Below are 21,722 nucleotides of genomic sequence, written 5' to 3'. Positions count from 1 at the left end.
GAGAGAAGTGTGAAATATACAATGGAAAATGAAAGGTGCAACAAGAAGATCAAGGAAGAGACCTCCTGGAGCTGAAGTAGGAAAGAGAGTCAAGGCCCATGCTAGGGAGAGAAAAGAAAATTCAGGCTCCACAAGGTAAATTTAACATGTGGAGGTATTTTTAACAGGTTGCATCCCTCTCTAATAATGATAGTTATTTTTCTTTCTTAAATTTATACTGATATGGAAAGTAGGTCCCTGTGCAATCTGCTTCTTCTCATTGAACATAGTTAACAAAGGTGCAGGACTCCCATCAACTTAAAGGTTTGATGTCATAATGGCATTGCTAAAACATGATAGCCTTATTATTCCACTCTTATGCTGGCATAAGAAATGTATGTCCTGGGCAATTTTGGAGGAAGGTGAGTGCTATAAACTTAATAAATAATAATATCAACCCTATCTTTGTCCACCCAATGAAATGCAAGAAGGTTACACATTAGGTAAAGGTAAAGGGACCCCTGTCCATTAGGTCCAGTCGTGATCTTGCTTTACTGGTGGAGGAAGCCGGCATACAGCTTCCGGGTCATGTGGCCAACATGACTAAGCCGCTTCTGGCGAACCAGAGCAGCACACGGAAATGCCGTTTACCTTCCTGCCAGAGCGGTACCTATATATCTACTTGCACTTTGACGTGCTTTTGAACTGCTAGGTTGGCAGGAGCAGGGATTGAGCAACGGGATCTCACCCTGTCGCGGGGATTCGAACCGCCCACCTTCTCATCAGCAAGTCCTAGGTTCTGTGGTTTAACCTACAGCACCACCTATGTCCCAAGGTTACACATTAGCACTTCACATAAAAGGCAAATGACGTTTACAAATGTTTTTGGGGAGAGGCAACTGGTAAAACATGACGCAGACCAGTCATGATATATATAAGCCTCATCCTTCTCATTGATAAAAGCACCTCTAAATATGAGAGATTTGTAGGGAAAATCGACATGTCTGAAAGCGACATGTATCCTTGATTAGAAAGTCAAAACCATAGTAAATCTCACCAACTGTTCTGAGATAATGCTCTCTCTTCGCTGGATTTCTTTATATATATAAAGAGCTTACTCTGTGTGAAGGCAAACCTGTTGATCTTAATCTTTCAAGTTCCACATTACATTTATAGATGTTTCATTAAGTTCCATGCCAGCTTTTGCCAGGTAAAGTGGATGCTGAAATAAAGAGGGATGGATTTCAAACGACGTAGCTTCACAGGCACCGATTGTCTGACTGTTTTCTCTTCAGCAATGCCCTTAACGAAAACAAAACAAAAAACGGCTTTTGAAACTTCCCACGACCACATAATAAGAAGAAAATAGGGCTGGAATAGAATTAATAAAACAATAGACAAACCTACGTCTACCAAAATTCTACTTGTGTTTTATATTTTCATAGTTATTGATGAGAATTTTGCATAAAAGAATGTGGTTTGTTTGTTTGTTTTTTAAATTGCTTAATTTTCAGATAATTAAAAAATTTAGAAAAACAAAAAATCCCCCAAAGTTGAATACAAGATAATGATATAACAAAATGATATAACAAAAAGAGAGAGCATAAGCATATTATACAGATTTTATATTTGTCAAAGGGGCCAACAAACAATTAGAGCGTCACCACATAACAAAGATTATTTTCTAACTAATATTTCATCATAAAATATAGAGTTACTTTAACTATTCCCAAAGTATCACTTATTCATTCATTCAGACAATTTCTATCCCACTTACATGGAAATGCAAGGTGGCTAACATATTACATAATAATGCAATATAAAACAAAGAACATTTCAAACTAATTCCAGTAAAATAGCACACAAATGAATAAATCCAGCAGACACTAAAACTCAACCTAAACCAAGCCAAAAGTTATTTAATCAGCCAAAGCTTTATTAAAAAGCCACATCTTCAATCATAGTATACAAATTCAAATAAATGAGTAATAATAAACACTTCAATAATAACAAAACCAATTTTGCAGAAGTAACTATATAGAAAAGTACTTAAAAGCTTCTTGTGTAATATTGTGATAATAAAGTTGTTTAGATGGTTTTTGAGAGCTGCATCTTTTCTTTTGCTATTCTTCAAGAGTTAAAGTCTACAGCTGGGTGCTTCCAAGAAATATACAGAGCAAATGTTGCTACAATTCAGTAACAGATCTGGAGGCAATATCCTAAGTTAAGCAGCCCATTCCTGGGGCTTTTGAAACCATGCCTTACTCTTGGGGATATCAAGTTGAAAAATATGATATTATGGGAAGAATGTTGGAAGAAGGGAATCAGGATCATAGAAGTCTTTTATCAATAGAGCATGTTGCTGAATTTCTGAGAACCAAAAACCCAAGTTTGGCTGGGCAGATAATCAACAACAAAGTTGGGAGCGGCTGGAAGCATTGTCTCAGATGTTCACTTAGAGTTCCACCCACAGTCAGCGTTGGAGCTTGAAAGGCAATGGAACTGGTTGGGGGATTCCCATTTGATCTCCAACATGCATTCTTCTGTATGGAATTTATCATGTGCAGTTGAATCGATACAGCTGTTGAAAGGAAAACTTGCCGGGAAATGGAGCACACAGTTTAATGAGAGTCAAAGGAAGAAAGTTGATTCGCTCACTGTGGAAATGGTTCAATTTTGCAACAACTACTCAAGACATTTGACACTGATGTCAGTTGGAATTGTGTGGTCTGCCGATGCTAGATAGATTTCTTAAATGGAACTACAGTGAATCTTGTTTATTTTTGCTGGGTTTTAGAGAGAGGTTTTGCAAATGAAGTGTTTTGATTATCCCAACTGAGCAGTTGAAATGGTTTGTAAGGTGCCTCGGCATCTGTGAAAAACTGTAAGGAACTTTCTAAAGCGGCTAGTTGTTGTTGTTTTTACAAAGAAGCTGCTCTTGTCCATCACACCTCAAGTTAAAAGCTATCCATCAAAGCTGGAGAACTCACTGCTTTCTGAACTGCTTAAAGAAATGGGTGTGAGTGGCAGAAGGCAGAGTGGATGCAGATGATCTTTCCCTGTTCATTTCTCCATGCATCTGCTCCTGATGTGTAATAACATTCTCCTTAGCCCTTGGCAGGATGATAGATGACCCAACTATCTTGGAGTGAGAGGGCTTAGCCTGAGGTACTTTGTCCATCTGTATGGACTAAAGGAGGACTAGGATTGCAGGAGTGCTCCCTTTCATTTTGAGATGCTGGAAGGAATGCTTGAGTCTCGTGAGCTAAAGCATGTTTTTGATCTAGTCATCAGTTAAATAATTATATGGCTGGCATCCAAAAGTGCCTAACTGAAGCCAAGTTCAAGATTAGCGACTGGGAAAGATCTCAGTAATAAAATGTAAAAAAAAACACAAAAAAACAAACTTCTTGCATGTGGGGATGTTTGAAGAATTCCATTTCTGTGTGGATTCCAATGCAGAATTCCAGTGCAACTCCTGGAGTGCAGTACAGAACTAAGGACAATTCTCCTTCAGAGTTTAAACTTCTCTGAACTTTGCAATATAGTTCTCAGCTCAAAAATGCATCAAAATATGTTGATATATGTAATTTAGAATGAAATACATTTAGAAATGTATACATTGAAATAATATGCATGCATTTAAAACATGTATTTTGTAATAATATCTTTAGTATTTTTGTTCCACCTCTCCTCCAATGGACTCGGTGTGGCTATAAAGTTTTCCCCTCACCATTCATCTTCATAATGTGCCTGGGAGGTAGGTTAGACATAAGAGACAGTGACTGGCGCAAGGTCATGCAGTGAGCTTCATGGATGTTTTGAGATTTAAATCCTGGTCTTTCAGGTCCTAGTAAAGCACTCTAAACACTGCACCATACTAGCTCTATGTATCTTAATATGTATTTGCATACTAATTTTCATGTGGATTCAGAAAACAATCTGCCATTTAATGCATTAAGCATATGCCTACCTGGGTTCAGACTCGGGTTCAGGACTGAATCTGCCTTGGTTGCCTTGAAGCATGATCTCTGTTGGGAGAGGGACAGTGGGAGTGAGACCCTGTTGTTCTTACTAGATCTCTCATTGGCTTTTGGTACCATTGCTCATGGTTTCCACCAGAACCATCTACAGGAGATGAGTATTGCGGGCACTGTTCTGCAGTTGTTTTAGTCTTATTGGAGCCCTAGTGATAACCAAGAACGGGGAGGTGAGAGGCTGGCAAATAGATCCGGGAGCATTTAATTGGATTAACCAGCCTGTTAATTGAAAGGCACAGAGAAGAATTCAGCACCATGCTATTAGGATCATTCCATCAGCACAAGCATTTTGGCTTGCCAGATGTAATGTTCAACCCTCTCTTTCCCTCATGCAATGTTATGGGGGTTCTCCTGACCTCTGGAGAAGATTTGGGGGAATGTATGAGGGAGTGTATGAGGGAAGCCCCATTTTAGTGGGAGCCTTTGAGCTGGCTTCTGCTAGCACACCAGGTTTATATTCTAGCATGAATGAGTTGAGAATATAAGAACAGCTTTCCTGCATCAGACCAAAAGTCTAGCTTCCTGTTTCTCTCAGTGGTCAGCTAGATGCCTATGGAAAGCCCACAAGCGGGACATGAGGCCAATAGCACCATCCCACTGTTCCACTGTGACTGGTATTCAGAAGCATTGTCTGTGATACTCGAGGTAACATGTAGCCATCGTGACTAGCAGTCATTGATAGCTTTGTCTCCATGAATTGGACTAATCCCCTTATAAAGCTGTTCATTGGTGAGCATCACTATAGCCCATGGGAGTCAATTCTGTAGTTTAGCTATGTGGTGTGTGGAGAAGTACTTCCTTATGTCTGTTCTGAATCTTCCAGTCTTCAGCTTCATTGGATGGCCCTTAGTTCTCGTATTACAAGAGAGGGAGAAGAACTTACCTCAGTTCATTTTTTCCCCACAACATGCACTATTATACACACTTCTAAATTGTGTCCACCAACTTACTCTTTTTTCCTGAACTATGTAGCTCCAAATGTGTAACCTTTCCACATAAGGGATTTGCTTCAGCCCCTGAACCTTTTGTTTTTCCTTTCCTGAACCTTTCCCAGCTCAACAATATTCTTTTTGAGGTGTGGCCCTCAGAACTGGGCAAAGTCATCCAAATGAGACTCTGCTATCATATCTTTGAAGGCTTTGTACATAAACCTCGCTCCCATTTCTGCTTCTGTAGGACAGCTATCTTCATCTTGAGGGAACAAATTTTTTCCCCGAGAGCCAGAAGTTTTTTGTACCAAGAATACACCAGGCACCCAGTAGGCAGATGGGACATTCTGTCTACACCCAGTTGGCAGTAGATACGTACATGGGACATTCTGTGCTCTATTGCCCTCATGCATCATTTGGCTTTCTACCTTCATAACTGTTTGTTGTTGGGCTTTATCACCTGGGAAGTTGGGATATGTATGATCTCAAAAAGAGGAAGGTTGACTACCCTGGCTTCTTTGCCCTGTCCCTGAACCAACCTGTCTGCTTAGCTGTTTACCTTTCTAACTGGGGATGAGATGCTTTGCCAGCTGGGGTTCAGTTGGGAACACAAATCTTAGCGATGTTTAGCACCAGAATAGAGGCTGGGGTGAATCAAGGTAAAGGGGGAAAGTCTTAGCTCTTGTGACCATGTTAATTTGACTTTTGCATCTCATGTTCCTCCTCTCCTCAGCCATATGCCTATGAAGCTGCCTACAGGGGCTGGCACTACTACCTTATACTTATATGATATTTTAACTTGCCTGTACAAATGTTTGGTGTTGAAGAGGGGTGCCTAAAGGTTAATTCTGATTTCCATGATATTCTGCCAGGCTCTGAGTGCAGAGGTTGCCTCCAAACATTTGAACACTGTTACTTTTGCATGCCTAATGCTGCCCAAATTGTTCAAAACAAATGTTTATAAATGTAGCTCCCCCACCCCCCACCCCCCACATCCGCTGCACTAAGCCTACGGTTTGAGTAGTTATTCTAACAAAACTGCCTAACCCCAGTCTTGGTTGCGTGATCTTTAGTCATTGATGTGGTTGTTTATGGCAGCCTGATAGTCTGTGTATGTTGTGCAGGAATAAGACAGCATATGTCAGTATTGAAAATCCCACATCAAGGTGTCAGTATGCTTGGCAGCTAGGCAAAGATCTCATGAAACTTAATTTGGGAATCCCTGTTCTGAGATGCATGATCTGGCATGCAGTACATTTGTCTCTGAGGCATCTTGTCTACAGTGGTGCATTTCTTGTTGCTGCTGGAGCCTGCTTGTTTCCAAAACTTGAATGTGTTATTCTTGGAAGCTGCCTTCCATATACGAACATATGGGTTGGCATCCAGAATGTGAAGTTCTGCAACATTTTTGTGGTGCAGAAGAAGATCTTACCTGGAAAAGACAAAATGACTTCTGTTAATGAGAGCAAGCATTGTCTGTGCCTGTCCAGAACCCCACTATTTTATTTGTGTTAGGTACAGACCACAACTGAAAATACCAATGTCTTCTGCGGGAAGGTGTCTTCGGAGCTTAAAATGGGAATAAGAGGCAGTGATTGCTGTTGTATCAAATGGCTCACCCTTTAGCATAGTGTGTTGTAAGCTTTCCATTTTAAGCCTTTCCCCCAGCCTTCTGTACAATGTACAGGTACAATGCAAATGTTTCCATGCAGGAGATGCATTACACAGCTCTGTGTAGGTTGGTAGGACATGGCAAATGATTAAAATTCTGCAGTCCCCATGGTTTCATTAGCAGCTCAGCATGTGCTACGATGAAAGCGGTGCCATCTGACAAACCTGCTTCTTAATCATATCTAGAGGAAGTTCTAAAACCATGCCAGAAAGAATATTCAGCTCTGTTTCCAACACACAAGTTCAGATTTCAAATCATCATAAAATAAATGTCTATCCACAACACTTTCCCATTTTCCTTGTGGTATTTGTTATAAATAATATTAACTTACAAAACCCATATAGTTCTGATGTGCTTCAAAATACTTAGATTGTGTACATTAAGGTGGGCTACTAAGTAAAGAACTAAATAACTAGAAGTGTGTATGCACACGAAAGCTCATACCAATAACAAACTTAGTTGGTCTCTAAGGTGCTACTGGAAGGAATTTTGTTTGTTTGTTTCAACTACGGCAGACCAACACGGCTACCTACCTGTAACTAGAACTAGTGTTAAGTTTGCTAGGCACCAGCCTCAGTTTCGATTGAGACCCCATATTGGGAGAACAGGTTAAAGTCCATCTATTCTCCCTGCCAAGAGCCCAATATGGACCAGGGGCCATGCTTTCTAACAGTAATAGTAATAGCAGTGCTTACTTCTTTTATGGTGGTACTCACCAGTACACAGTACCGACACTCCCCCTCCAAAAAATAAATCTTGGCTTCTAAAGCGAGTGTGTGAGAAGGGTCCACCTTTTCTCACATGTCCTTGGCAGTGGGCCCCTTGGCACTGCCGGCCCCAGCAGTGGGGCTTCTTCCTTGTCTTCCTCCTGTGGCGGCACAGCTTCAGGAAGCTTCCGGGCTGCTACTGCACCTGCGGCCACCATTCAGCCAGCTCTGAGGTCGGCAGAAAGCGCTTGGCAGGCAGAGCAAGCAGGGTGGGATCTCGGTGGCAGCCAGACCAGGCAGCACCAAGAGGACTCCAACTTCCTCAAAGGCCTCATGGATGGCACAGAGGATGAAGGCCATGTCTCCCGGCTGTGGCGAGTCCAGCTCTGGGCACTCAGCAGATACTCGCCCTGTATCAAGCCTAGCCCACAGCCCAGACCACCCAGCAGCACCCACAGCTGGTTGGCCAAAAAGGGTACTTCATGGTGAGTACCAGCACCATTTTTTTCTAGAAGAAAGGCACTGAGTAATAACAACAACAACAACAACAACAACAACAACGCTGCAATTGGTAATTGCATGAGTGGTGTCTTATCGCGTATGGCCCTTAGCCTTCATGTAGCTATTATGATGAAATATTTAACTGAAACTTTGCTGCCAAGACAATTTTTTCCATGGGTGAGTTATGTCTTGGCTAACCTCTGTGTTGTCATAAAGCATCTTCGATAATTATTGCAGTTCTGTTCAGTTTGCAGAGGCTGTCATTTGAAAATGTTTCACTTGAAGTATTTATGTGCAATTAGATGCAATAATTGTAATACGTTCGGCAGTCTTGGATGCTACGCGGCTGCGAGTCTGTTGGTATGCGGTGCACTGTTGAAATGGAGCCCTTGTGATCACCTGCCATTTGGCAGTAATGTCACTTTCTGCTGGAGTGAAAGCATTTCTCACATTTCATGTGGCAATAAATATTGAATTTCGGAGTGTGATCAAGCCTTAGGTTGCAGGTGAATGCAAAAAGTTTGCTCCCAGGGGCACGTGCCGAAAGCGTTTGTACGCTTTTGATGCTGTTCGGCATGTTTGCAAATGTTGCTGCTCTTTCTCTATCCCATCGGGGCTTGAAATGCTGCAGGATTGTCAAGGTTCAGGACATGTTAATAATGATCTGCTGCTGTTCAAACAAAACAAAAGGCCCTGACAACAAAAGCGACTAGGGCTGCCGGCATACCATACACGGAAAGCACATTATTTCATCCAAGGAATCCTGAGAATTGTAGTTTGACCCTTGCATTAATACAATTCCCAGAGCGCTTCAGAAACTGGTTTCCCGAATTCTTTGGGGTAAAATAATGCTCTTTAAATGTATGGTGTGTACGCAGCTGAAGGCAATTTTTCAGTTCTGGTGTTGCCTCAGATTGGAAGCTGGGAGAGGATGGGGTGCCACAGGGTTCTGTCTTGGGCCCGGTCTTATTCAACATCTTTATCAACGACTTGGATGATGGACTCAAGGGCATCCTGATCAAATTTGCAGATGACACCAAACTGGGAGGGGTGGCTAACACCCCAGAGGACAGGATCACACTTCAAAACGACCTTGACAGATTAGAGAACTGGGCAAAAACAAACAAGATGAATTTTAACAGGGAGAAATGTAAAGTATTGCACTTGGGCAAAAAAAATGAGAGGCACAAATACAAGATGGGTGACACCTGGCTTGAGAGCAGTACATGTGAAAAGGATCTAGGAGTCTTGGTTGACCACAAACTTGACATGAGCCAACAGTGTGACGCGGCAGCTAAAAAAGCCAATGCAATTCTGGGCTGCATCAATAGGAGTATAGCATCTAGATCAAGGGAAGTAATAGTGCCACTGTATTCTGCTCTGGTCAGACCACACCTGGAGTACTGTGTCCAGTTCTGGGCACCACAATTCAAGAAGGACACTGACAAACTGGAATGTGTCCAAAGGAGGGCAACCAAAATGGTCAAAGGCCTGGAAACAATGTCTTATGAGGAACGGCTAAGGGAGCTGGGCATGTTTAGCCTGGAGAAGAGGAGGTTAAGGGGTGATATGATAGCCATGTTCAAATATATAAAAGGATGTCACATAGAGGAGGGAGAAAGGTTGTTTTCTGCTGCTCCAGAGAAGCGGACACGGAGCAATGGATCCAAACTACAAGAAAGAAGATTCCACCTAAACATTAGGAAGAACTTCCTGACAGTAAGGGCTGTTCGACAGTGGAATTTGCTGCCAAGGAGTGTGGTGGAGTCTCCTACTTTGGAGGTCTTTAAGCAGAGGCTTGACAACCATATGTCAGGAGTGCTCTGATGGTGTTTCCTGCTTGGCAGGGGGTTGGACTCGATGGCCCTTGTGGTCTCTTCCAACTCTATGATTCTATGATTCTATGAGGGTGGTCTTGGTTTTATAGCTGGTTACCCATCACATTTTATAGCTATGGTGGGCAGTTAATTCTGGCTATGGGTAATACCTACAGTACTCAGATTTGATATGGCACAAGTTTTCAGGCTAGCCATGTCTACTTCATAATCTACAGTGGTACCTCGGTTTTTGAGGTCTCTGTTGACGAACTGTTCAGAACCCGAACACCAAAAACCCAGAAGTACATGCTCCCATTTTTGAATGCTCCTCGGAAGTCGAACGGCTTCCACTACATGTTTTTCAATTTTCTCAATTGTATTTGCAGACAGCCCTTTGCGCCTCGGTTTTTGTTTGTTTTGGAACTTGAATGGTCTGCAGGGCGAGAATCTGCCACAGTGGAAAAGGCCATGTCCTAAGTCCCAGCCACACAAAACATCAGTAGGAATGGGGACACAGAGCAAGGCCTCTGATGATAAACACGTAGAACATGAGGAGTCCTGTGTGGAAAAAGGCAGAGGGTTAACCCTTTATCAACCTGTTGGCATCGTATCCAAGACTTTGCCTCCTGTAGCATATGAAAGAGGTGGCTGAATTCACCAGAAAGCACTGACCCAGTAACAGCCTACATTTATCAAGTACAGTGGTACCTTGGTTCCCAAACGTAATCCTTGTTTACTTGGCTCTTATTTTAGCTCTCTGTTCTTAGTTACTGTGAATTGCATTTTGTTTTGGGTTTTATTGCTTGCAGTTATTGCAAGCTGCATTGGGAACATGTTGGGAACATGTTGGGATAAGTAAACTACTTCCAAGAGGTAGGGATGTCAGAGAATTCCAATGGAAATGGAAACAGGAGTGGAAATTGTTATGTTTGCTTATTCATGCTATGTCCAGAATAGAAATAATCAATACAGTACTTATTTGCTGTTGTTATTTTCATTCTGTAAATGATATGTAATGAATGACACCCCCCCCCACTAAGTTCTATTGTGTTTTCTTTGCATTGAAAGGGAATGGAGTGGAACAATGTAATGATTATCGATAACATAATTAATTATGTAAAAATTCTGCCACAGCAGATGGAGAAATGAATAACGTAGTTTTTGTTTGAAGCTGAACTGCAGTGGAACAGAAATAGTGTTGAATGCAATGACTACAGGTCAGGGTAGAAATGGGTGTCTTCTTACATCCCTATGAAGAAGCCACAGGATGATATCTCTCCTAAGCCTCTGATCTGCACACACCATTCCCATATACCTTATCCTCCTGCCAATCATTCCTTCCCTTACTCCCCTCCTCTTCTGGCATGCCACTGTCTTCTCCTAGTTTCAGTGGTTACTTCTAGTGCTCATCAATAAGTACTCATCCTTCAACAGCCATGTGCACCATTCATTGATAGGTGAGTAACTATTGCCCAAGTTTTTCTTACTCATCCCACCAGTCACCATCAAATCCAGAACTGGAAAAACTCAGTTAGTGTTTCCTGAACAGAAGTGAGTAGGATGAAGACTGTGCATTATGAACTCATATGCTCCATTTCCCAATTCCAAACAAGGTTGTTGTTGAATAACTCTTTTCTGCAAACTATTAATACAACATGGTTGGGACACAATAAATACTACACAGCTTTCAAGGTACTGCTAACCACAATTTTGCTTTTCCAGTTACACCATCTAGTCCAAAATCCTGTTCACACTGTGGCCAACAAGATGCTTATGGAAAGTCCAGAAGCAGAACCAGAGCTGCTGCTTCTTCTCTTCTTCTTCTTCTTTCACAATCACTCATAGCCAAGTAAGAGTGTCTTCCATAAACATGGTTTTAACAGTGAGTCTGTAAATGACTGTGGAGGCCAATTCTGGATCCACACATCCTTCCACAGTGGGGACATAGGTTTCGAGGTGGGAGTTGATCATGGTGAGGGTTTGCCAAACATGCCTTTTTCTTGGCTCATTTCTCCCTTTCGTCCTGAGTCCAAGTGTCTTCAAAGCCCATGACACCTTTGGAGCACTTACAGGCCAGTGTTTCCCAATTGTTGGTGAGCTGAGCACAACAGCTTTAACTATGCACTGTGTGAAGAAGTTCTTTTGTCTAGTAGAAGCCGCAAGTTGGATGGAGCACCCTAATCTGGCCTTCAACTTCCATTAGCGCTAGCCAGGATGGGATTTACTTGGTTTTCCCAACTTGATGTTTCCCACATGCTGTGGTCATCATAACTGGCATATTTCTTCCACAAGGGTCTCATGGAGTAGGATAGACCTTGTGTTTTCATTTTGAATTCATGTTGTATTGCAGAATATTTAGTAGCAATCAAACATGGTAGATACTATATTTAAATTACTATTTTTACTGCAGCAAAGTTTACATGCACTATAAAAAAACCTGTCCAAATTCAGATCTTTGTGATTAGTTTATGCTACTCATGTAACATGGAGTAACACCTTTAGAATCTATAGTGCTACTTCAGATTTACTCTTGCACCTGTTGGGAAACAATGCTCTCATGTTTTTGCTCGACAAAGCTGTACAGATGGGCTAATTGAAGCTTTACTCAGTCTACTTAATTGGACGAATGGCCCTCAAAGCTGTCAATAAATGGTGTGTTCACAGTGAGGTAATTAATAACGCCATTTCCTTCTGGTAGACATATCATTAGCCATTATTTCTTGAATCACGACATTGATGTCTTTATTGCAAGAGGTAATTGCAGGTTTCTGGAAAGGGTTATGGTTTGCCCACCAATTCCCTAGAAGTGACATCAGCGCTGAAAAATTAAAACTACCCAAATCTGTTATTTTTGAATTAATAATTAGGAGAAATTTTGAATAGCAAATATGCCCTTTACTAAAAGACGTTTTTGTGCCCGTGTGGACATTCACACAGAGAATAACAAGTTCATTTGATGGAAGAACATTTTGAAACTCAGATAGTGACTCTGAATTGCTTCAGCTGAATATTTCTTCGTTTTGCTGTATCACTGACTTTTCCTGTAATTGCCTTGATACAATACATTAACTGTGCTATGATGTTGTTTTCTATTAGGGCCAAACTAGATATGACGCATGTCAGAGTTTGGCATTGCTTAGCTGATTTCGTTAAACAAATAGCCAGCATGGGGGTGGGGGGGATTGGGACTGTGGTATGCGGGGAGGAGAATTTCAGCCCCCTCCCCCGGCAAATGCAGTCCTAATCAGAATCTCTTGGCCCACACCAGCTATTCACCACGAGAGGAATGCTCTTCCCATTGCAAATAGCAGGAATGGGGTGATATTGCAATGGCAATTTTACTCCTCAAATACAGCTGTTCCAATTTACCTTTGAGTGGCAATGGATATATCTGGTTTCTTTTAGTAAAATTATCACAGAGATTGCTCAGGATGCAAATGCTACATAAGTGTAAATGCATACAAATGCAGCAAGCTTAAACGTCTCATTTTTTCCACTGGCAGGAGGACAGGGACCTTAGTGGTCAGTGTTGTGTGGTTTGATTCCTTTTCTGTTTAGTAGTTTCAGATGTTAATATGGTTGAACACAGATCTGGATGCAGTGTGCTACCCCAACCCAGCAGTGATTTGAATCCAGATATCATCTTGGCCTTAGGCACAAAACACTGGCAATTAGGTTGAGATGTGAGATCGGTCCTCCAGGCAGATGTGCAAAGGTTTCAAGCACCACTTTTTTAGGGGTCAAGTGAGTGCCTCTTTTCTTTGCTGCCCTGCCTGTATAGATATGCTGGGCAAACTATGAAACACTCCCTGCAAGGGACCCCTGTTGTGCACAGAGGAACACTAGCTCGACTTGGCAGCATCTTCAAAGAGATAACAGAAGGGAATATTGTAGCCCCTGTGAAGAGGAAGTCCCAGAGAGGATTTAGATTTGAGATTTCTTCCCTTGGAAAGAGAGAAAATGGCCTTTCAACATCATGGAAGGTGGGGCACAGAAGTCCTCAGGGCGGAAAGTGAAGCAAGGCCAAAGGAAGTCCTATAAAAGTGCTATAAAATCAGCAGATGGATGCGCATCAAATTCAGCATTTCCAACACTGAAGCCATCATATCAGTAGCTGCAGATGCAGAATGACGAGTTGTAGCAATACAGATGCCAGTCACAGAGGAGGGAACGTTTTAATTCTTCTTGCATGGCAATAAATTCTAGGAAGAGGTTTGCACACACGCAACCTGCCATTCAGTTTAAGTGAATCATTTCCTTTGACAGGATGGCCTCTGCCAACCAGCTGGCTTTGGGAACACGCTTTTCACGAAGTTTGGGTGTCCCAGGTGCAGTGCTTGAAAGGTTGCGTTCTGCCCTCTAGCAACAAGTGAGTGAACATCCTTGACAGTCCCGAGAGTACATGGCTTTGCGCAATGCGTTTCTTGCAAAATAATGATTTAAAGGAAGGCGGTGTTTCCTTGGGATTAAGCTGAAGATATTTACAGTCAGGGAAAAGAGGGAGGACAGTCCCCAAAAGCAGAGCAAGTGGGAGAGAAAGAAAACAGTTTATTGTGGTATGTTCAACGCATTTCACATATGAAACCTTTCTTCAAGGGCAACTAAAATAGGCATGTATTCAGTAATTCTGAAAATGCAATGGGGAGATGATGTAGCTCAGTGGTTGAGCATCTGCTTTGCATGCAGAAGGTCCCAGGTTCAATCCCTTGGATCGCCAGTTGAAAGGATCAGCCAGCAGATGATGGGAAAGACCTCTGCCAGAGATCGGCTGTCAATCCAAGTAGACAGTGCTGACCTATGAGGATAAATCATCTGACCTGGTATAAGGCAGCTTCCTGTGTATACCCTTTAAAGTCAAACATAGTCTGTTGCAATCTTCGTATATATTATAGTACTGCAGACTGAGCACAATTTTATCCATGTTTGCGCAGAAGTAACCCTGGAATGTGTCATTTGGTGTGGCTTTTTCTCTAATCAGAAGATAGATTTGCATAGGAATGAATTCCTCTGAAATCCAAGGTCTTTGATGCCATAGGATAGGACTGCACTTCTCTAATGAATTATTCCTAAGTAAATATTAAAATTCTTTAAAAGTAATAAATAAAACTAACTCATGATAATATGTTGTTGTTGCCTCGTTTAAATTTCACACCTGGGATTGTGCCTGTCTAGAACATCTTGAGAAGTCTCTATGATTATTGCACTAAAAGATGTTAAAGTATGTTTTTATGCATCCTCGTCCATTCACCAGCTTGTTATGTTTTGAAAGCCTTTTTCTAGTGGCCTCACCTGCGTAAAACCTATTGCATGGGCATCAATGACATAAAAATTGTGGAAACTGCTGCAAGTGGCAAATTGTCTAAAGCATGAACACAAACACGTACACAAACACAAATTCTCAATTGGATTCTCAAAATTAACTTAGGAGAAACACACAAGAGGAACAATCTTGTGATAATGCAGCCTCTAGTAATGTTGGTTGTTCTGGCAGTTGACAGGCTTGTGCATTGTGGTCAGCCAATCAGTCCTTAATATTATGAGTCTTTTTACGAGCAATAATGGGCTCTTCAGATCACTTCCAACAAAACTATGTTCTTCCACAGAGCTTTGTTGGTACAATTAAACATGAGGTGCTGAGTCCTTTGATCTGACCACAATGGAGTTAGAAGTATATTGTTTCTATCTTAGTGTGCACTTCCTCTAGGTCAGTGGTGAAGAACCCACAAGTGTAATTATGACCACCAGGCTCCCTATTTGGCCCATGAAGCTGTTTCAGCCAAGCCACACCGACTGCCACATACCTGACATCACATATGATGCCTTCCATAAGGTCTATTGCAGGCATAGGCAAACTCGGCCCTCCAGATGTTTTGGGACTACAAGTCCCATGATCCCTAGCTAACAGGTCCAGTGGTCAGGGATAATGGGAATTGTAGTCCCAAAACATCTGGAGGGCCGAGTTTGCCAATGCCTGGTCTATTGTGGGGCAGGTAAAGATGCAGCTGAGCTGCCAGGTGGGTTGCAGGCAGCTGTGCAAAGCTCTGTGCACCCAACTTTGCAAGCTCCAGTGATCAACTGATCACTGGGGCTTTGCTAGCTTTCTTAAGCTGTGATGATCAGCTGGTCACTGGGGGTTGCAAATTGCTGTCCACCAGGCTTGGCAAACCCCAAACTTCAGCTGATTGTTGGAGATTGTGAAGCATTATGGGCAGGGCTTGTGAAGCCTTGATGATCAGTTGATTGCTCCTGATCATCTGCCAACCCTGGTCCACGAGGTGTGTGTGCGTATATATCTATTTTCCTCCCCCTCCTCTACCATCACTGGATAACTTTTGGCATTAAGCAGTAATCCGAAGGGCTCAGATTTCCCTTCAGTCACAGATAGAATCTGTCCACCTCTTAAGGTAAGCCAGCATTCTGAGCCTGCAGAACTGTTGTATCTTATCTCATGAGTGTCACCCCATTTAGCAATTTTGCACCCCATTACAAAATGGTGATAAACTGCTTCCATGGGGGTGGGTTTTTATGGGGAAGAGGGAATGTGCCCCTGTTGCCAAAACCAATATTCCCTTGCCCCAATGTGTAGTGCAATGTTGATGTTAATGTGGCATGTGCATCCCCATCCATATTCTACCCCAACTTGTTGTGAGGTGAGCTGGACCAAAGCAAAGATACAGTGGTGCCCCGCAAGACGAATGCCTCGCAAGACGAAAAACTTGCTAGACGGAAGGGTTTTGCAGTTTTTGAGCTGCTTCGCAAGACGAATTTCCCTATGAGCTTGCTTCGCAAGACGAAAACGTCTTGCGTTTTTTGCAAGTTTGTTTCCTTTTTCTTAACACCGTTAATACAGTTGCGACTTGACTTCGAGGAGCAACTCATAGAACGCGGTGTGGTAGCCTTTTTTGAGGTTTTTGGTGATTTTTGAAGCTTTTCCAAAACTTTTCTGACACCGTGCTTCGCAAAACGAAAAATTCGCTAGACGAAAAAACTCACAGAACGAATTAATTTCGTCTTGCGAGGCACCACTGTATTGGAGCCTTGGCCAGGACTGTGTATAGTAAGGCAGTGAACACTGGTTTCATTGCCTGGGTAACGGAGTGTGTCGCAAACGGGCATGAAAAGCTATGCAAATGAAAGAAGGATGGATTGGGAACAGGTGGCCATGGCAAGCCAAATTATAGGGTGGACATGATTGAGCCCATACATTTGTGGAAGACAATTGCTGGGCTTTTGAGGCTAAACAAAATTACCTTTCTGCCACAACCTGCTCACATTGAGCAGGAGATTCAGTCTGAGGTTCATCTGCCTTTCTTCTGTTTTGAAATTTAATTTATCTACTTTGCCTTTGCTGTAACCTGTTTCACTTTCCATGAGATTTCCTGAATAATACTGCAGGAGCAGCACAGGTCTGATACTTTTATGGGGGGGGGGGGGAGAAACCTGCCCGATGAAAGCAAAGCCCTGTACAAAACCTGAGCCCAATTGACTATTAAGTAGATGGGTTTTCCCTAAAACGCAACTGGATAGCTCAGGTCTACGGTTTTGCAAACACACTTCGGAAAGTACTGACAACGTAAACCTCAAGTTAAAACTCAGCAAAATGAAATAACACATTGGGCAGTAAGCAATGCACTCATTCTGTTAGTGCAAGGCGTTAACACTTGTGCAACAGAACTTTCCTTCCCTCCTCCTACTGTACATGCAGAAATCCTTGTGCTGACGGAACAGTCATGCAGTGTTACTTTGAATACAACCCAGGATCTTTACTCTCAGCACATCCTTTAAATACACATCCTGAATGAAAGCAGACATTGAAAATTATACTCATTTATACTCACACGTTAAATAAGTGAACATCTTGGTCAGATATAAACATCTATACGTTTCTCATTTGGATTTTCAAAATTGCCAGGTTTGAATGCATTCCATTTTCTATAAATGCATTTTTCACAAGCTTATTTTCCCAGCTACCATTGCAACAGATCTATTTTCAAAGCACAATTTATTCTTACTATTATTCGTTTTCATATTATTTTATCCCATTTATAAATCACTTTCCATAAAATAGCTTGAAGTGATTTCACATTCAAAACATCAACAATAAAAATAATGAACAACATTTAAGTGCACCTTTAAAATATGGAAAGCTTTCCCCCCTGCACTAGGTAGTTGTCATTCTCCTCCATCTCTTCTTATGCCATTGTGTGGCGTTTGATATGTAGTATTTAACTTAAACAAGCCAATAACTGCTGAATAAAGTTTGCAAACCGAGACAGGCTTTGTATTCCAACCCCTCAGTCTTAAACTGGCCTGATAAAAATCAGAAACTTGTCAGTCTTTAGGATTTTTTAAATAAAATTGGGATCGGGTGGGGGACTAAATTTAGCCATCGTTGCCTCTCGATGGGCCTGCTGACCCTGAACCAAGTGACTGTAGCTGTGCTAACAAGAGACCCATTGTCCCTTTCATTAATTGAACTCACAGAGGCAGGTAAATCTTTAAGCAAGATGAATGGGCAACATTTTTTAAAAGTAAAATAATTCACTAGAATTTGGGGTGCATTTCTCTTTAATTAGATGAGTACCAAGTCAGAGGCCTTGTCAAACACCCTGCATTACCTTTATGATGTCAGAATGAAGCCAGGGCATCGCAGAGCGGCAGGTGAAGCTAGGCAAATACGACACACTTTTCTCTTGCAGTCTTTTCTCCAGATGAAAAAAGTCATTACCACAATGATACTCCTAATTATACTGTCATTAGGGTACTGCTGCAGTGCATGCAGCCGGCTTGCTTAGGCAAACGGATAGAATGCGGCTTGCAGAAGCAGCCCGTCCAGTTTAACCAGTTAGTTTGACGTGGCACCTTTTTAAAGGGTCCACCTTATTTCTGCGATAGTTGTTTTGAACTGTTTTTGACTTTGTGTTTTAATTCTTGTAACCCACCTCTGAGGGCAGGTAATTAAATTAATAATAATAATAATATGCAATTTTCTTAATAGTACTGGTCTTGAACACAAGAAACAGTACTTTAAGACAACAGGACAGACTTGTAGTGTACTATACCCTCCAACGTTTCTTTGATGAAAATAGGGGTGTCCTATTTATTTATTTATTTATTTATTTATTTATTTATTTATTTATTTATTTTACTATTTAGGCCCTGCCCATCTTATTGGGTTGCCCCAGCCATTCTGGGTGGCTTCCAACATATATAAAATCATAATAAAACATTAAAGATTTAAAAACTTTCCTATAGAGGGCTGCCTTCAGATGGCTCAGGAGTCAGATAGCTTCATACCCTCCAAAATTTCTCTGATTAAAAATAGGGACATCCTAGGGAAATGTGGGACATTCCAGCATCAAAACAGAAACCAGGACAGCTTCTGTAAATCCAGGACTGTCCCTGGGAAATGGGGACACTTGGAGGGTCTAGTGTAACTGTCACATGTCATTCATTAAGGCCTCTTCTCCTCACTATCTGTGAGGTGCCCATGCCTCATCTGCTAGATGTAAGTATACTGAGTGGATCAATAATTTTGTTGTTCTGAGGCTCAAAGGGTTCTGAGACTGTACTGAATCAACAACAATCTCAGAAGTCTGGTCCATGTGCTTTGTTTTTGAAGGTGCAGCTTGGCTACCAGGTCCTACTTTACCATGGATGTTCCTCTGTTTGGTGGAAGCTTGGCTTAAATATCAAGAACCTTAAGATGGGAGAGGATGCCCCTTGAAGTGACCATCAACGGTTCGCACCTGGACAGCAGACTGAGAAGGCATCTGCTAACAGTCTTCTCCACTATAAGGAGATGCAGTTGTTTCAAAATTTATAGCTAGCTATACATATCATTCAACATATGGAAATTTAAGGCAAACCTGGGTCCTCTTTTTGGGGGGTGACACATTTTCTCTATTTTTGGGTGATTCATAAGTGGTCACCTTATATAATATTCCTGCTTATTTTTTCTTTCATGCTGAATTAACTGCTTTAAAAAAGTATAATGTTTGAGTTTGAAGTACACCCCCCCCCGAAAAACCCCACCCTAGGCAACATATGAAACACATCAAAGTCACGTCCTGCGCATTGGGCTTAATGAACTAATTTAGAGAAAGTGCCATAAGTACAACTAAAATTTTAAAAAACCTGGGAGAGCAGGCAAAAAAAATAGTCATATAAATGCTGAAATGGTCCTGTTGTAATACAATTAAATAATAATGTTTTCCTCTCCTGTGGCTTCCCCTTATGGTAACAGGCACTTTAAGACAAGGCTGCAATCCTGTCCACACTTACCTGGGAGTAAGGCCCACTGAACTCAGTAAAGAGACTTGCAAAGTTTTATGCCCTAATTCTCCTGATTTTGCAGTTTTGTTCATTTAGAGCTTATCAACTGAAGAGCAGTTCTTCAAAAAAACACAAACCTGGTACCTGTGTTTCATTACTTAAAATAATATACAGAGTATCATTGTTTGGTAACTTTGTCCTATCCCAGTTATGAAATAAAGGAGGAGGGGCACGTTGACATTTTACCTGGAGTATAACTTGAGAGCTAAAAACCATGGCTACTCACCAAAACCTCTCTATCTTGGAGCTCTTTTGCAATACAAGTTAATTAACTGGATTTAGATATTTGCAAGATGATATATTTAATGGGATTACGGCTCATATAATGTTCTCTGTGACTGATTTGGAATCTAAGCTGAAGGAACAGAATACTGGGTTTCCAGCTCTTTGAGAGTTAATGTTGTGTTGAAGAAAAGTACAATTTGAACCTCATTGTTCATGAATAGCTTAAGTTATTCAAGTGAAATGGAGCTGGGTCTCTACAAGGGCTATGCCAAGCAGATGCATAAACGCAAGGATGCAGGCTCTGACATTCCTGCCGCCGCTCAAAGTACAGATATACCCACACCTGAACTCCTGGCAAGTTCAAGGCAATTGTGTACCTCATGAAAATATAATGGCCCATTATTTAGGGTCTGTCTCCCAAGTGGGATCAGTTCAGGGCTATGGTCTACAGGTTGACAGATAAACATTCGTTTGTTTGGGATGTTTATACCATGGCTCTAACCCTATATAGCCATAACATGGCACATCATTATGGCATTTTAAGGCTTTAGCATTGTAATGTTTATCCAGTTGTAATTATTTTAATAGACCTGATTGGAAAATTAAATAGTACCTGACTCATGGAAGATCATAAGCACATGCACTCATGCATGTCCAGTAAGTTCCTTACACAGAACAGAAGCAAAGTTCTTCGGAGAATAAATTTTTGCATTAATTAGAAAAAAAAGTTAAAGTCCTTTTAATGGCAGACAGAAAGGGAGAGAATAAGCTACAAATGAATACACTCCTGCATGGTTTCCTCTCCTTCCCATATTGCTTAGCTCCTGCTGCCATCCCAATGCACAATGACATGTCTTTTACCAACATGAATTAACAAAATAACCAGGGAATGACATGTGAACTAAGCCAATGAGAACAGCCACTATAATCACGTAAAAGGAATCAGGATATCAACATAAATGCTTTTTAACTGGACAGCTGTATGTTCTTTTAGAGGTGTAAGACCCAAAATGGATCCTGTCATGATATCTCACTCACTATAAGTTACCTACACAATCGAAACTTTCACAAAAACTCTTTATGGCAACCCAGTTCTTCCTTAATGACCAGTTCATTTTGGAAACCAGGGACATGCTGGGCAGTGATTATGAAACTTGTTTTTTAAAAAATTTTGTTTTGCAAATATAACAAAAAGTGGAGGGGGGACATGATCAACTGATATTAACAATGAAAATAATACACACACACTTAAATATAAGCAGTCCAGATGGATATCCAAATGAGATTGACATCCAAATAAGATGTACATTCAAACATAGAAAAGACAGTGAGAACTTCAGACCACTGAATAGTAGGTGATGAGTCTTTATCCTTCCATCCTTGAGGTATATGTTTCTTTGCAACCATATGGGCTCACAGTATCCACTTTTGTTGTCCAACTGCTTCTCCCCACACCTTAGGAATATAATTTAAAAGTGTTTGATCATACACAAATATCAAGGATTTTTCAAAAACAA

General features: G+C 41.4%; 1 long non-coding RNA gene across 1 annotated transcript; it reads left to right on the top strand.

Annotated features, from left to right (window-relative positions):
- The first annotated feature begins 18,472 nt into the window (after positions 1-18,472).
- LOC309532813 lies at positions 18,473-19,513 on the top strand. Its single transcript, XR_014220034.1, has 2 exons — positions 18,473-18,599; positions 19,268-19,513. It is a non-coding gene; the product is annotated as an uncharacterized lncRNA (long non-coding RNA).
- The last annotated feature ends 2,209 nt before the right edge of the window (positions 19,514-21,722 follow it).

The sequence above is a fragment of the Podarcis vaucheri genome (assembly GCF_965113315.1).
Source record: "Podarcis vaucheri genome assembly, chromosome: 5".
Lineage (NCBI taxonomy): Eukaryota > Metazoa > Chordata > Lepidosauria > Squamata > Lacertidae > Podarcis > Podarcis vaucheri.
This window is presented reverse-complemented; position numbering and strand designations above follow the sequence as displayed.